The sequence below is a fragment of the Microtus ochrogaster genome, chromosome 16 (assembly GCF_000317375.1).
Source record: "Microtus ochrogaster isolate Prairie Vole_2 chromosome 16, MicOch1.0, whole genome shotgun sequence".
NCBI lineage: Eukaryota > Metazoa > Chordata > Mammalia > Rodentia > Cricetidae > Microtus > Microtus ochrogaster.
In genome coordinates this window covers 12,582,808-12,598,627 of record NC_022018.1, presented here as the reverse complement: position 1 = coordinate 12,598,627, position 15,820 = coordinate 12,582,808, and the positions used below count along the sequence as shown (strand labels likewise).

At 37.6% G+C, this 15,820-nt stretch overlaps 1 non-coding gene across 1 annotated transcript; it reads right to left on the bottom strand.

The window, feature by feature from the left end:
- Positions 1 to 8,522: 8,522 nt before the first annotated feature.
- Positions 8,523 to 8,738, bottom strand: LOC113456892. Its single transcript, XR_003377621.1, has one exon. It is a non-coding gene; the product is annotated as a small nucleolar RNA U3 (small nucleolar RNA).
- Between the last annotated feature and the right edge of the window lie 7,082 nt (positions 8,739 to 15,820).

Genomic DNA, 15,820 nt, shown 5'->3' with positions numbered 1-15,820 from the left:
GGTGCTCCAATGTGAGTCTCTGTCTCTGTCTCCTTTCATTACCTGATGAAGGTTAATATTCAGGAGGATGCCTATATGTTTTTCTTTGGGTTCATCTTATTTAGCTTTTCTAGGGGCACTAATTATAGGCTCAATGTCCTTTGTTTAAGGCTAGAAACCAAATATGAGTGAGTACATCCCATGTTCCTCTTTGTGAATTTTGCATGCAAATGGATGGAAATAAAAAACACCATCCTGAGTGAGGTAGGTCAGATACTTTCAAAGTTGTAATTCTTTTGTTTAGATTATTGACTGAAATTGAGGACTTCCTTTTAGTCTTAGATGTGATTAGAGTGATTTTCACAAACCCAGTACACTAAAAATAATGTGTTTTGAAGTTGCCTGTTTTCCACTTATTTTGTGTAACTCTATTCACTTGATGCATTTCATATTCCTTTATTAAAATTAATTTTATGAATCTTCATGTGTACATATGCATGCATCTTTTCCCAAGGAAAGACGCATTTTGTACATTGTTCTATACCCTTCTTTCAAGTAATAATATATAATGAAGATAATTCATATTTTTGACAGGGATCATCCTCAATTTTCCTTATTTAATTTATTTTTTATATCCTGATCATAATTTCCTCTTCTTCCTCTCCTCCAGTCCTCCCCCCCAACTCCTCTATGGCCCTACCCCATCCATTCCTCCTCTGTTTCCATGGTAAACCTCCCATGGATCTCTCATGGATATCAACAAAACATACCATATAAAGTTGTAGTAAGACTAGAAACTATTATTATTTCCTCTTATTAAGGCCTGTTGTTTTTATATAAGTTTCATATTACCAATAAAGACTCAGGAGTCAGATATTGAGCTTAAAAACCTGATAGATCAAAGAAGGGGTGGAGGAGTAACCAGCTGATGTTCCTGTTTTCACAGGAGAGCCAACCAGCCAATCTCTCCATTTATCCCAGAACAAAAGGACTGTGACTCTCTAAGTCCCTCACTATTCCTTCTTGTGCGTCTCTGTCCATCTCCCTGTATGTTGTTGTAGAATATTATGTTAAGATGCGTTACATTCATTTAAGCTGTAGAATATTTGTTTAATGATACAAAGATGTTTTGCATTCCTTTATGTTGCATTTATTTAACTCTGTGAAACTGTATTACTTTGTCTGTCTAAAACACTTGATTGGTCTAACAAAGAGTTGAATGGCCAATAGCAAGGCAGAAGAAAGGATAGGCATGCATGTCTGGCAGGCAGAGAAATAGGGAGGAAGAGAAATCTGGGAAGAGACATCAAGGAGCCAGAAATGGAGAAGAGGAGGTCTTCATGGGCCAGCTACCCAGCTACCCAACAAACCATGGAGAAAAAACTTAAGAAAAGTGTAGAAAAGAGAGAAATGTAAAAGCCCAGAAGGAAAAGGTAGGTGGAATAATTTAAGTTAAGAAAAACTGGCTAGAAACAAGGCAAGCTAAGACCCAGTATTTATAAGTAAGAATAAGCCTCTGTCTGTGATTCATTTGGGATCTGGGTGCTGAGCCCCCAAAAGAGAAGAAAGGGCAAAGAGCCATAGAATAAAAGCAAACAACTACAGATTCTCTGTACTGTCTGTAGCTAATCCTTATCAGCTGGTTACTGATTCTGTCTCCTGATCCAAGGTTGATTTTATTAACTCATTCTCAAAGTTTCACAGTGCCACCAAATATCCCACAACAAAGACTGGACAAGGCAACCTAGTATGAAGAACAGTATCCTATCCCAAAAGCCAGAAAAAGAGTCGAAGGCAGCCCCTGGCTCCTGCTGTTAGGAGTCACACAAGAAGATCAAGGAAGAAACTAACATATATGCAAAAGTGATCAAGGAAGACAACTGTAACATACATGCAGAAGTCCTTGGCCAGTGGATCAGGTGGTAGAAGAATAGAGGGAGAGAGTACTGAAAGGGACAACTGGAACTGGGAGAAGGTAATCTTGGGGACAAGTTAGAAACCTTGCTTAGTAGAAACTCCTAGGAATCTACAAAGGTGACCCTAGCTAAGACTCCTAGCAATGGGGCTACTGATCTTGAAATCATCACCAGTAACCAGACTAGACTTTCAGTGGAGGGATTGGGACACCAACCCAACCTATAATTTTTCCTGCCTATAATATATGTTGTAGTATAAGTGGCACAGAAATTGCAGGGGTGGCCAACCAATGATTGATCCGTTGAGCCAAGAAAGGGAGCCTAAACTAAACTTTTTTTTTGGGGGGGGGGCACTAACCAGCTCCCAAATCATGACAAAGAAACTTAATATTAGTTATGAATGCTTGGTCTTTTCTTATGCTTGATTCTTGCTAGCTCTTATAGCTTAACCTGTTTTTTTCATCTACATTTTACCTTAGGGCTTTTTACCTTTCTTTTCTTCTATATATCTTACATTCACTGTTTTTGTCTGTCTCGCTTGCAGCTGCCTGGCTTCTAGCCCCAGATGTGCTCCTTCTCCCTCATTCCCTTCTCCTTCTCTCTCCTGTGCCTGGCTTCCTCCTATTTATTCTCCCTGCCCACCAACCCCACCTACCAATCTTCTGCCTAGCTAGTGGCCATTCAACTTTAGGCAGGGCAGGTAAAACAAGTGTAACACATCTTTGCATCATTAGCAAAGATGACAGAAACAACTGTAACACGCCTTTATACAGTGAAAGTAGTATTACACAGCATAAACAAATGTAGCACATCTTTACATAGTTAAATGTTCCACAACAGGAGCCTACCCCCTAGAGAGCTTGGAGAGCCCCACCCAGAGGCTAGATAGCTCAGAAACCTAGAATAGAGCCAAATATGACTGAAAATGAATGATAGGATTTCTAATGATAACATGTTAAACTCACAGACTGTTGCCTACCCCAAATGTCATCAAAGAGGCTTCATCAAACATACTCAGAGACCAACAGGCAAACAGCAGACAGAGCTCAGGGGATCCTGTGGAAGAGCGGAAGGAAGGATTGCATGAGCCAGAGGGGTCAAGGACACCATAAGAAAACCCACCAAATCAACTAACCTGGACTCATGGGGCTCATAGGGACTAACCCAGGAATCAGGAAGTATTCGTGGGTCTATTGTCCTCAATTTTATATAGTGTTATTGTCAGGCTTGGTTGCACATGCCTGTAACTTTGGCACTTGGTAAGCTAAGACTAATGAATTATAAATTCAAATTCATCTTATATGCTGTTGCATATCATTTCAAAGCATTGAGGGTCTAACCATTATTTGTTAAGTTGTCTGTTTTATGAAAATTTAGGATGGATTTTTCTGTTTCACTGAAAAGCACAGAACAGTAAGTGTTCTGAGTGCTGATTTCATCATCCAGTGTGACTTAGGACAGAGACCTAGATGTAATAACTGTGGTGAATACATCTGGTTAATGAGCCTAAATGGAGAAATGCCTTATTTCAGTTCACAACTTCAGAGATTTAGATCCATGGCCATTTGGCCCTGCTGCCTAAGCTTGTAACAGATCAACATGTTACAGTACCAGGAGCTTACAGAAGATGAAGGCTGTTGACCTCACAGCATCCAGGAAGCAGAGACAGAGAGGATAGATCTGAGGTCCCAGTATTCTATTCAGGGGCGTCCTTTAATGAACTAACTTGTTTTTAGAAGGCCCATGACCTAAAAATTAAAACAGTTCCCCATAGCATAAATGGCCAAGTGTCAAATCTTTTACATACAAATCTTTAGAGGAACATTTCAGATTAAAATTCAAACTATAACATATACATACATATATATATATATATATGTGTGTGTGTGTGTGTGTGTGTGTGTGTGTATTTCTACCTATAATCCCGAAAAGCTAATGTGTACCTCACAGCATAAATCCATGTGTTCAACTTCAAGACTCCTCACAATCCTAACAGTTCATTATTATCAAAGGCCAAGTATATAGCTTTTGGTAAAAGTTTAACTACCCAGTATTCTACAAATCAATGGTTCCACAATGCAACACCCAGGATGTGAGCCAAGTACAGAGAAGGGGCTTATCAGACAAAGTTTCTTTCTGTGGAAGACATTTGGTTTCCCACAGGAGTTTCAACCCTGTGCAATTGTTATGCAGTGGAATCATCTGGCAACAGGTTTTTCTTGGGTGGAGTAGGCAGACTCTCACTCTCAAGTGGCTTTGTGGGAACAGGATTTGAACAACCTGTGATTGATTCAAAGGCTGAGTGAGCTCCAAGGCTTTGTCTTTTTAGAGTTGGCCAACTGAAGTCTCTCGCTATCCAGATTCTATTAAACGATGGGCTGAGTAGAATCTCTTCCAGTACTTCCAAAAATGTACCATCCTTTGTATATCATGAATTGATTTTTTTTTCTCTTTTGTATTTCTAAGACACTAATTTTATTCCTTGAATTAAAACTATTTTTTCATCACTCTTTTAAGAAATAAAGATTTTATGAATGACCCAAAAGGGAAATATTCTTTTCCTCCTAGATTCCTTTTAATTTTATCTTTCAATTTCCCTAGCATCATGCAAAACAAAAAATATTACATTCTAAGTCTGACATGGTGTAATTAGGAGATATATCATCCTACAGATCATTTCTTAATAAGCTTTGGGCCGAGAAATACTTTTACAGGAAACAAGAAGAAGACACACGAGTTGATTGAATCTAATCTCATTTTGTACGAGAGGTTTTATTTCTGCTTTGTTCTATGTTCTCTCTGTGTTTTCTTGTTAGTGAGAAGGGGCGATAAGAAGCAATTAATGGCTGTCATTCCCTATAAAACCCTTCTCTTGTTAGCAAAAATGTTCCTTGGGGAAAAAGAAAAAAGTCATTGCTGAATTTTCAACCATAATAAGACAAAGTCATGAGTCTGTATTGTGCTCATGGCTTCACTGATGACAAGCAGTAAATCTGATCAGAAAGGAGAGGAAAGAAAGATACTAACAAATCAAAAGTGCTCAGAGGACCAAGTAAGTTGTAGCCCTTCCTCTTTGCAAAGATAAAATGAGTTTTCCATATATTTCAAGATCATCTATTCTCAAAGTCTGGTATCCAGAATGAATTCTAAAAAAAAGGGGGGGTGTGGTAACACAAGCATTAAAATCAACATCAGTTGCCTCTGAATAAAAATGGTGTTTGAGGAAACTAAAGCTTATATATTTCTTATTCAGATATGATTTTGTTTGAAATAATATTTCTTAACTATATGATCTTTTGAAAATTAACTGAAAGACTCAGTAATACATAACTCTGTTGAAAGCTGGGTAGAGTTCATGTTTCAGCAATTGAAACATAAATGTTCAGAATGCCTAAGGAGAGAAAGAACTAACAAAAAATTATCAATATCAATCAGGAAATTATATGATAGCTTACTGTGTTAAGTATGAAAATGTAACTTTATATGATGAAAACCAATTCAATATATGCACTAGATCCTATGCATATACATTGTAGTTGTATAGCTTGGGGTTTTTGTGGGACTATTAGCAGTGGGAGTTGGGGGTGTCACTAAGTAACTGTTTGCCTACTCTTGGAATCCCTTTCCTCTACTGGATTGCCTCTTCCCGTTTTGATATGAGTGTTTGTGCTTAGTCTTATTGCATCTTGTTATGTTATGTTCAGTTAATAGCTCTGAGAGCTGTGTTCTTTTCTGAAGGAAAACAGGAGCAATGGATGAGGGGGGAAAGAGAGGTGTGAGGGGAACTGGGAGGAGTGAAGGAAGGAGTGGCTACAGTTGGGATGTATTGTATGAGAGATGAAAAAAATAAGTTTTACAAAAAAAGAAAAGAAATATATTGAATATCACCATTGGAATTGCTAGGGCTTATATATGACATTCTAACAAAATGGATAAGCACAATGACGCCACATCTGCATTGGTTTTCCTTTATGATTATTGATCATGGCTTTCCTAATGTTGCTTTTGGAGTTTCTCTGCCCAATGAAGTTAGTTGGTCAATCTTGGCTATAAGGCTAGTCACTTTGGTTTTATGCACAATGTTTTTATTATCAGAAATTCACACCTTTCACTGACAGTTGCACAGTGGACAGGAAATACTGCCATTGTTAGGTGTTGGGTCAAAGCCTCTTCTAGCACAAACAGACTGGACACCACACTAAGCTGTGCAAGCTTCCTTACTCACAGTGACTTTGAGGCAGCAGTACTCATGCTGGTGACAACTTAATTCCAGGGGCGTTTGAGACAAAACTACACCATAAGTACACCAAGCATTTAATACAACCACACAAAAATCCTTTGAATCTCAACAGCAAACATCTCTTAGCTGTCTCTGTGGCAGCCACCTGTAAGCCAGTTTCACAAAACAAGAGTGTCTTTGCTATGTCTCCAGTTTGTGTGAAGGCACAATGCCTGCATCCCCTTCCTGATGCAAGGAAGCCAACACTAAAGATGAGGTAAGTGTTCTTACAAACCATTTTTAGAATGGAGAAGCCTATTTAAATTTTCTCTTATAAAATTTATAGCATTTTCTGTTACTTTGATTAAAACAAAACAAAATAAAAAATATTTAACTCCTACATATTTATCTTTGTTCTGGTCCTTAGTTAAAATATTTGGAAATATTTGAATTCCTCTAAAGTTTGCTTCTACTATCTGATGAGGAAGAAAGGAAAACAGCATCCTATCCGAAGCTAGTTGATGCCATTGAGGAGTATTTTTTCCTGGAACTATGACTACTGGAGGGATATTTTTCACTGTAACAGTAGGAACAAGTCCCACGCCTGTGTTTGTACCTCAGGAAATTCACCATTCCTAGTTGTTGGTGCTTTCTTCATCTCAATGCAGCTTCATGAATCTTTCATATTAATATGATTGGAATGACTGGGTCAGATTGGAAGTAATAGAAAGCAGAAAGGCATCTCCAAATCAGAACTGTTCCTTCAGTCAGAACAACTGAAGGGCCACAGACTCTGCAGGGGCACAGACTGTGCACTTGACTCTGAAGCTCTGGGTCTTATAGTATAGAAAAGGGTTCAAACATTGAGGATGGAAGATTCCACATGCAGGTTGGTTCTCTCACAGTCTCGAAGTTGGTATGGAGATTTTTAACTAAAAGATTCCTCAGGCTTTATCAGTCAACTTTCCTGTCAGGAGTTTCTCAGTCAATCTGAGGCTTTTACGTCATTAACCCTTCATGCTAGGCATCTAAGGGAATCTTTTTCATGTCTCCAGAACTCCTCAAATGGGCGATGATCTTCTCCCATCCTCTGTCCTGAGAACTGTAGCTGCTTTATGCTCCTCAAGTACTGACCCAGCTGCCTCAACCCAGGAAATACACTAGAGGGTTTGTGTTCTCTTTCCCTGATCTTCAACTTTGAAGTTCTTCGCAATCAATAGAAATTGACATTTACTTTTTCCCTTAAATATCACTTTGTAGTGTAGCTTAATGTCCAAAGTCAGAATAACACTATATATATGTATATGTATATACTTATTTTTATACTTTATTTATCATTGTAAGAAAATTCTAATCCTTATTTCTTCATTATAAATCAAAGTAAAAAATTACCAGTTTCTTTTAATGTTGTATTGGATCTATACATACTGTTCTAGTCACATTTATTAATACTTATCTTTGATGTCATGAAAACATTCTTCTTGAGAATTATATATATAAGCCTCCATCTCTTCTAGCTTCCAAATTTTCATTATTAAATTGCTATGTTTAATACATTCATAATAACTTGTTCTAAAATGAAAAGTGAGACAAAATTTTAATTTTTGTGGTTACACAGTTGTTCTTCATCTATATTTTTGAATAATTTATGATTACCTCATTTTAAAATAACACATGTTCATTTATTTTCTATAGGTATCTATATATCTCTTTAATGGGCTTATGTTTTTAAACAAAATTTATATGCAATCATTATATTTTATAGTATTGCAGCATACTTCCACATTGAAGCTTTACTCTATTTCTTATTTTGTTGATTTTCTAGAGAATTCTCATTAAATCTGATAGCTGATTTAGCTTAGTAATTTAAAAGATCATGACCATTTTCTTTTGATGTTAAGTATTGTTCAAAGTTTTATTTTAAATATCACACTAATTAGGAATTGGAATTCTCTGTTGGAACGAACTAATATGACAAATTCTCTAAGACCACACACTGAGGAAGTGGAAAGTCTAAGAAGATAAGAGTCGCCGGGCCTCAATCCTGCTTCAAAGTGATGTGTCAGACTTTGTTGACTCACTTGGGAAGCCTCGCCATCTCTGAGGAGTGGATGGGGTATGGGAGGGGGAAAGCTGTGGGGAGTGCAAGGAGGAGATGGAGTGGGAACTGGGTTAGACATGTAAAATGAGAAAAGATTGTTTTACAAATAAACTTAATTAAAATAAGAGAAGAGTTCTTTAATCAGCCTCTCCCCATTTTCCATCTCTTCCTTGGTACCCACTGCTTGTAATGAGCAGAAGAGCTTCTTTTTTTTCTCTTTCTTCTCATTTTTCTTTTGTCCACAATTATATTCTGAGGATTTTGAACAAACTTCCTGGATTTAGTAACCACAACAGACAAACTGAAATCCACTCAGATTGTGTTCCCTCCCTCCCTCTCTCTCAAAGGGAGAGAAGAGCAATAATCAATGGTAAGAAGCAGCTTGCATTAAAGCAGCACCTAGGGCTGGCTTCAGCTTCAGAAGAGATGCTGTATCTAGTCTGCATGGTCCTGGGTGCTCCACACCATCAGAGAAACTTCTTTAGTAAAGAACCATAGAAATGATCCCTGAAAGTGTAGTCTTGAGAATCTTCCCTTTGTCATGCATGTTTCAGACAAATGCATGTTTGAAAAGTAAAGGGAATACATTTTATTTTCTCATAAAAATTGTGTATGCTAATGCATTTCAATAAGAAACTAATTTAGCAGTTCTTTAGCTGTGATGGTTTCTATTTGTTTGTTGGTAGGTTGGTTGTTTGGTTTTTCCATGTCAGGGTTTCACTGTGTAACCGCCTTGACTGTACTAGAACTATCTAAGTTTATGTGTCAATAGGTAGTAGTGATGATGCTGATGGACAAACATCACCAGCAATCTTACCCAAATGTGAACCCCATGAGCTACTATAACAACCTAAATGGCAATATATGCCTATGGGTGAAATAGTGGGCACAAATGTTTGGGTGTACCCATCTAATTAAAAATTGGATTTAAGACATATTCTACAGAAGGAAATGCACCCATGGTACTATACATATAGTGATAAACCCTTGGTTGAAGAGCTCGTAGGCCCATAGGAGAACCTACTATTATTATTTTGCTGAATATATATAATATAAAACTGCCCTCTAAATTCATATCTCTATACAAACGTAAGTACAACCCTCAGATCTCATCAGAGAAGCTTCTTTGTGTAGTGCATCGTGGTTGGCACACTGGTCCAAGCATGGAGTATGAGTGTGGACTGCTCAGTCATAAGTAGAATATCTATAATACCGCTCCTTCCAAGGATGAGGGGATATCATACAAGCAGCATTGGGAAGATTATAAAAGCCGGAGGCTGGGTAGAACTGGAGATGAACAATGTCATTCAAGCATAGAAGGACTACCACATTCATCAACTCACAGTGTCTATGTTTGTACTCTGCCTGAGATCTGCATATGCTCAACCAGTCAATATTCAAGTGTGAAGTGGGGAGGGGCTCATGAGACTCTACCTGTTGCTGAGGAACATTTGAGAGGTGATGGTTTCTAGGGGTAGAAAAACAAATTTTCCTTAAGCATTTATCCCCTGGTAAGCTAACCCACACTCCAGTAAATGACCGTATATTCATAAGTACATGGCGAGCAGAAAGTAGACTAGTTTAAAGAAAGAAAAAAGAACATGAAGTTGAGATGGATTTGAGGTATAATTTGGATCTGCAAGTAGTCAGGAGAAGGAGAGAAGATCAATATGATCAAAATACATAGATACATTTATAAAAATTTCGAACAGTTAATAAAATTATATATATATACTTTTCTCCATGGAAATTGTACTTAATTTTTTTCTTCTTATTGCATTAGTTTATTTATGTATATGAGGTGTGTGCGTATTCAGGTACCAATGAAGGTGTAATGGTGAAGGAGTTGATTCTCTTCTTACCATGTGAGTTCTGGGGATTGAACTTGCACACTGGGTTTAGTGGAAATCACATTTACCCATTAAGCCATCATGCTGGCCATAATCTGTTTATTAAGATATCTAGTTGATTCCCTAAGGAGGTACTGTCTTTCTATCTCATTCTCTTTCCCCTCTCCCATGTGGTGTGTGTGTGTGTGTGTGTGTGTGTGTGTGTGTGTGTCTGCTCCCTTCCCCAATAAACTTCCTTCTCATGTAAAAAAAAAATCTAGATGACAAGCACTTTAAAGAGGACACTACACTTCCCCTCTGGGTATATCCTTCCACTAAAAGAAATAACTAAATTATAAAGCAAGTGCTTCGTTCTTCCTTTCTTATTCCCTGTTTTACTTAGTTGTGATTAAGTTGGGTGAGTTCAGGGTGGTATAGCTATAGACTCACTTAGTTACAAAATAATTGAATAGTACTAATTTTTCTCAGAGGAAACTTTCAGCCATACATCTTACATATACACACAGTAATTATAACAGTAATTAAAGTCAGCATAACTTATCATTGTTCTATTTTCTAAATACTATGTTAAAGTTTAGAGTTTGCTTCATGTTTAATGGTTAAAATGTATTTTACGTTTTATTTCCAATGTCACCTAACCATATTGTTATTAGAGTCATTAAGACTATACTATTTTTTTACATTACAGATTTTATTGAGGATTAATTATGACTGTATATGAGCAATTTTTATGAATAATTTGTAGGTACTGTTTAAAGGATTTTCTCTGTATGATACAGAGTTTAATATAAAGTGTGATATTAACTTTATTAAAATAGCTGTCAGATTCTTTACATTACTTCATTAGTTTTCTACTTTGATTGTGCATTACAACCTCTTGGAAGATTTTTATAAACTGATGACACCTAAGAACCATTCAAATCAACTGGAACTATATGTATGAGTGTGATCTGGGTAGCTGCACACTTAGACCCAAGAAGTGTTGCTGATGTAGGGCCGAGTTTTTACAACCACAGTTCCAGCTCATGTTTAATATGTGTTTTATGTTTGTTCGTTTGGTTGGTTGGTTGGTTTGCTTTGGTTTGGGCCAATGATAAAGGGAAAGTATTTTAAAATTTTTAACTATTTTTTGTTACAATTTTTGTTTTACAATTTTGTGTTACAATTTGGAGCCAGAGCAAGCCCAAGGCAACAACTTAAAAGAGCAGATACAAGGGAGCAACAACCAAAGGAGCATGCTCTGCAGGATAGGGCATAAGTCAGGGACTTCCAAAGGAGCAGACCTGAACCAGAGACCTCTTGCAGGAGCAGGCCCAAGCCAGTGACATCTGTGGGAACAGGCCTGAGGCAGCAACCTCAGTTAGATCAGGCTCAAGATGGTGATCTCCACAGGGGCAGGCCTGAGCCAGAAACCTGGGGGGATGGGACAAAAAAATGGAAGAAATCAACAAGTACTTAAAGAAAACCAAGAAAAAGCAATCAAACTGATGAAAGAAATGATTTAAGACTTGAACAAAGAAATAGGGGCAGTAAAGAGAACACAAACTGAGGGAATTCTGGAAAAGGAAAATACAAGAAAATGATCAGGAACCAAAAATGCAAGAACATAAACAGCAGAATATAAGAGGTGGAAAAGAGAATCTCAAACACTATAGATACAATAGAGGAAACAGACTCATTAGTAAAAGAAAATATTAAATCTAACTAAAGCTTAACTCAAAATATTCTGGAAATGTGGGACATCATAAAAGGACCAAAAGCTAAGAATGATAGGGATAGAAGAAGGAGAAGTCCAACTTAAAAGCACAGAAAGTATATTCAACAAATCCATAGAAAAAAAACTCTCCTAAGATAAAGAAAGATATGCATATGAAGACATAAGTAACATACAGAACACCAAATAGACTGGATCAAAAGCAAAAGTCTTCTTGTCACATAATATCAAAACACTAAACACAAAGAATGAAGAAAGAATATTAAGAGTGGAAAAGAGGGCAAGTAGCATAAAAGGCAGACCTATCAGAATTACACCTAACTTCGCAACTGAAGCAAAGAAAGCCAGAAGGTCCTGCTCAAGCATTATACAGACATTAATGGACCATGGATGCCAGCCCAGACTACTATACCCAGCAAAACTTTCAATCACCATAGACTGATAAAACAAGATATTCCATGACAAAACTAATTTTCACCAATACCCAGCCACAAAGTCCTAGAAGAAAAACTCCAACCCAAAGAAGTTGGCTACATCCATAAAAACAGAGAGAGTAGATGGTCTCACATCAGCAAATCCCAAAGAAGGGAAAAACATACACAATAATATCACCCACAACCAAAGCTAAAATAACAGGAACTAGCAATCACTGGTCATTAACGTCCCTTAATATAAATGGATTCAACTTAACCTATAAAAAGACACAGGCTAACAGATTGGATATGAAAACAGATTCAATTCTTCTGTTGCATACAAGAAATACACCTCAGCCTCTAAGACAGACTTCCCCTCAGAGTAAAGGGTTGGAGAAAAAAATTCCAATCAAATGGACCTAAGAAACAAGTTGTAGCTATCCTAATATCTAAGAAAATAGACTTCAAACTAAAATCAATGAAAATAGACAAAGAAGGACATTTCATATTCATCAAAGGAAAAACCCATCAAAAGGAAATGTTGCAAGGAGAGGGCTCGCTTATTCATCCCGGCTGCCCAGCTAGCTTAGCCCCAAAATAATCACACAGAAATTGTGTTAATTAAAACACTACTTGGATAGGGGAGCAGGGAAGCACATATCTTAATTAAGGGAGCCATCTTAGGGTTGGTAAGAGACTTGGACCTAGAGGGGCTCCCAGGTGCCCAGGGCGATGTCCCCAGTTAGTTCCTGGGGCAGCTGAGGATAGGGAACCTGAAATGACCCTATCCTATAGCCATACTGATGAATATCTTGCATATCACCATAGAACCTTCATCTGGTGATGGATGGAGATAGAGACAGAGACCCACACTGGAGCATCGGACTGAGCTCCCAATGTCCCAATGAGGAGCAGAAGGAGGGAGAACATGAGCAAAGAAGTCAGGACCACACGGGGTGCACCCACCCACTCAGACAGTGGGGCTGATCTATTGGGAGCTCACCAAGGCCAGCTGGACTGTGACTGAAAAAGCATGGGATAAAACCGGACTCTCTGAACATGGCGAACAATGAGGGCTGCTGAGAAGCCAAGGACAATGGCACTGGGTTTTGATCCTACTTCATGTTCTGGCTTTGTGGGAGCCTAGCCAGTTTGGATGTTCACCTTCCTAGACCAGGATGGAGGGGGGAAGACTTTGGACTTTCCACAGGGCAGGGAACCCTGACTGCTCTTCAGACTGGAGAGGGAGGCGGAGAGGAGGGGGGAGAGGGAGAGGAGTGGAAGGAGGGGGAGGGAAATGGGAGGCTGGGAGGAGGCGGAATTTTTTTTTCAATAAAAAAAAATAAAATAAAATTGCTCAAGAGCTCTAACTTCTGATTGGCTAACTCTCCAACTCTGTTTTCTTTCTGCCAGAATTTAGTTTTGCCTTCTCTGCCTACCTAAGTTCTTCCCTATAAAGGGTCCAAAGCAGTTTCTTTATTAACCAACAAAAGCAACACAAGGACAGAAGGTCCTCTTACACCAAGGAAATCTCAATACTAAACATCTATGCCTCAAATCTAAGGGCACCCTCATATGTAAAAGAAACACTACTAAAAGTTAAATCACACATTAAACACTACGCACTAATAGTGGAAGACTTCAAGACCCCACTCTCACCACTGGACAGGTCTATCAGACAGAAAATTAACATGGAAATAAGGGAATTAAGAGATGTTATGAATCAAATGGACTTGACAGACACCTATAAAATATTCCATCCAAACATTAAAGAATATGCCTTCTTCTCAGCACCTCTGAGAACCTCTCAGATATTGACCTCATACTAGGAAAAAAAAAGCAAACCTCTACTGATACAAAAAAAATTGGAATAATCCCATATATCTTATCATATCACCATGGCTGAAAATTAGAATTCAACAGCAACACTAAGTTCAGAATGCCCAAAAAACTCATGGAAATTAAACAATGGATGGAGCTAGAAACCATCATATTGAATGAGGTAACCCAGACCCAGAAAGACAAATATATGTTCTCACTCATAAGTGGCCTTTAGACATAAAGAAAAAAAAATGCAGCCTACAGTTCACAATCCCAGAGAACCTAGACAACAATGAGGACCCTAAGAGAGACATATTTGTATCTAATATACATGGGAATTAGAAAAAGACAAGATCTCCTGACAAAATTGGAAGCTTGGGGACCAAGGAAGAGGACAGAAGGGGAACAGAGAGGAAAGGAGTGGAGCAGAGAAAAATATATAATTCAGTAAAAGCAATAACAATTAAATAAAATTTAAAATAAAAAAGCTTTCAACAGAGGAAAACAAAACACAATTTGCCAAGTACTTTTTTCTTAAAAGTCTTGGAATATCTGTGCAATTTAGCAGTTATTTCTTTGCTTTGTTAGGTTTTGTTCTGGCTCTATCACAAAATACCCTAGATTGGGTAGCATAAACAAACAAATACATTGTTCCAACTTCAGAGACTAGATTTAGAGATGAAGATGCTGCCACTGTCAGGTGATGGACATAGAGATGCAGATGTCATGGTCAGATTCTGGACATAGAGATGAAGATGTTGTCATGTCAGGTTCTGGACATAAAGATTAAGATGCTGTTGTGAGCAGGTTTGGATATGGATTTTACTTTTCCCATCCCTGTTGGTGACTCCTTTGCATCTATGTAGAGTAGAACATTGAAGAGCATTTTTGGGTTCTGTTCAAGGGTACCAATCCCTTCAAGAGACATTTATTTACATGGACCAATCACCTCCCAAAGGCTCTACCTCTTAACACCAACCTGTTTCGAATGACTTTTCATTGTGTGAATTTTGAAGAGTCACATTGATCTCATAGTCACTGTGAAAAAAATCATTTACAAGGGCTATTCAGATGTGTAATTAATACAATATTTTATTTTGTATTTTGTCTTTTATTTTGAGAACTTTTATTTTGAGATTTAATTCAAATCTTTAACTTTTACTAATGTGTTGTGTATTCAGGTTTCCTTTCAGCTGAGTTATTCTCTTTTATGTGTGCTTCCTAGGAACTGTAGATTGATTTAAATTTTTAATTCTATGTGCTCATCTTTTAACCTTGTAAGTAATGCTTCTGTATCTGTAGTTATATATAACTCAGTGGTAGAATGCTTACCTTGCATTTGCAAGAAACTAGGTCCAGTTCCTGACCACACAAAAGAAAGTAATTCTCTTGCCTCGTATCGACAATTTCATATGATATAATTCTTTTCCTTTATCACTTAATTTCCCATATGCTTTCTTCTTATGTTGCATTGTTTATGTTGTAGTTTTGTATGATCTGCTGTTTACTGTTTATTCCTTTGGGGAAAAAAAAGGAAAATTTAAAGGCATAGAGAATAGTTTGTAAATTGTGTATGTGCATAAGGCATTTTTGTTAACTGCAGACTGTGCACTATAAGCCAAAACTGTCTGCAGAAAACATCCATGAAAGATGAACTAAACTTTCAAAACAAAAAATATTGGGGGATTAGACAGCTTCCAGGCAGTGAGGATTAAAAGTACATGAGCCACTCCTTCTCCTCAGGCATGTCCAGGTTACAGAAGATGTGGTTGAAGAGGCAAACAGAAGATTGAAGCAGAAAAAAAGA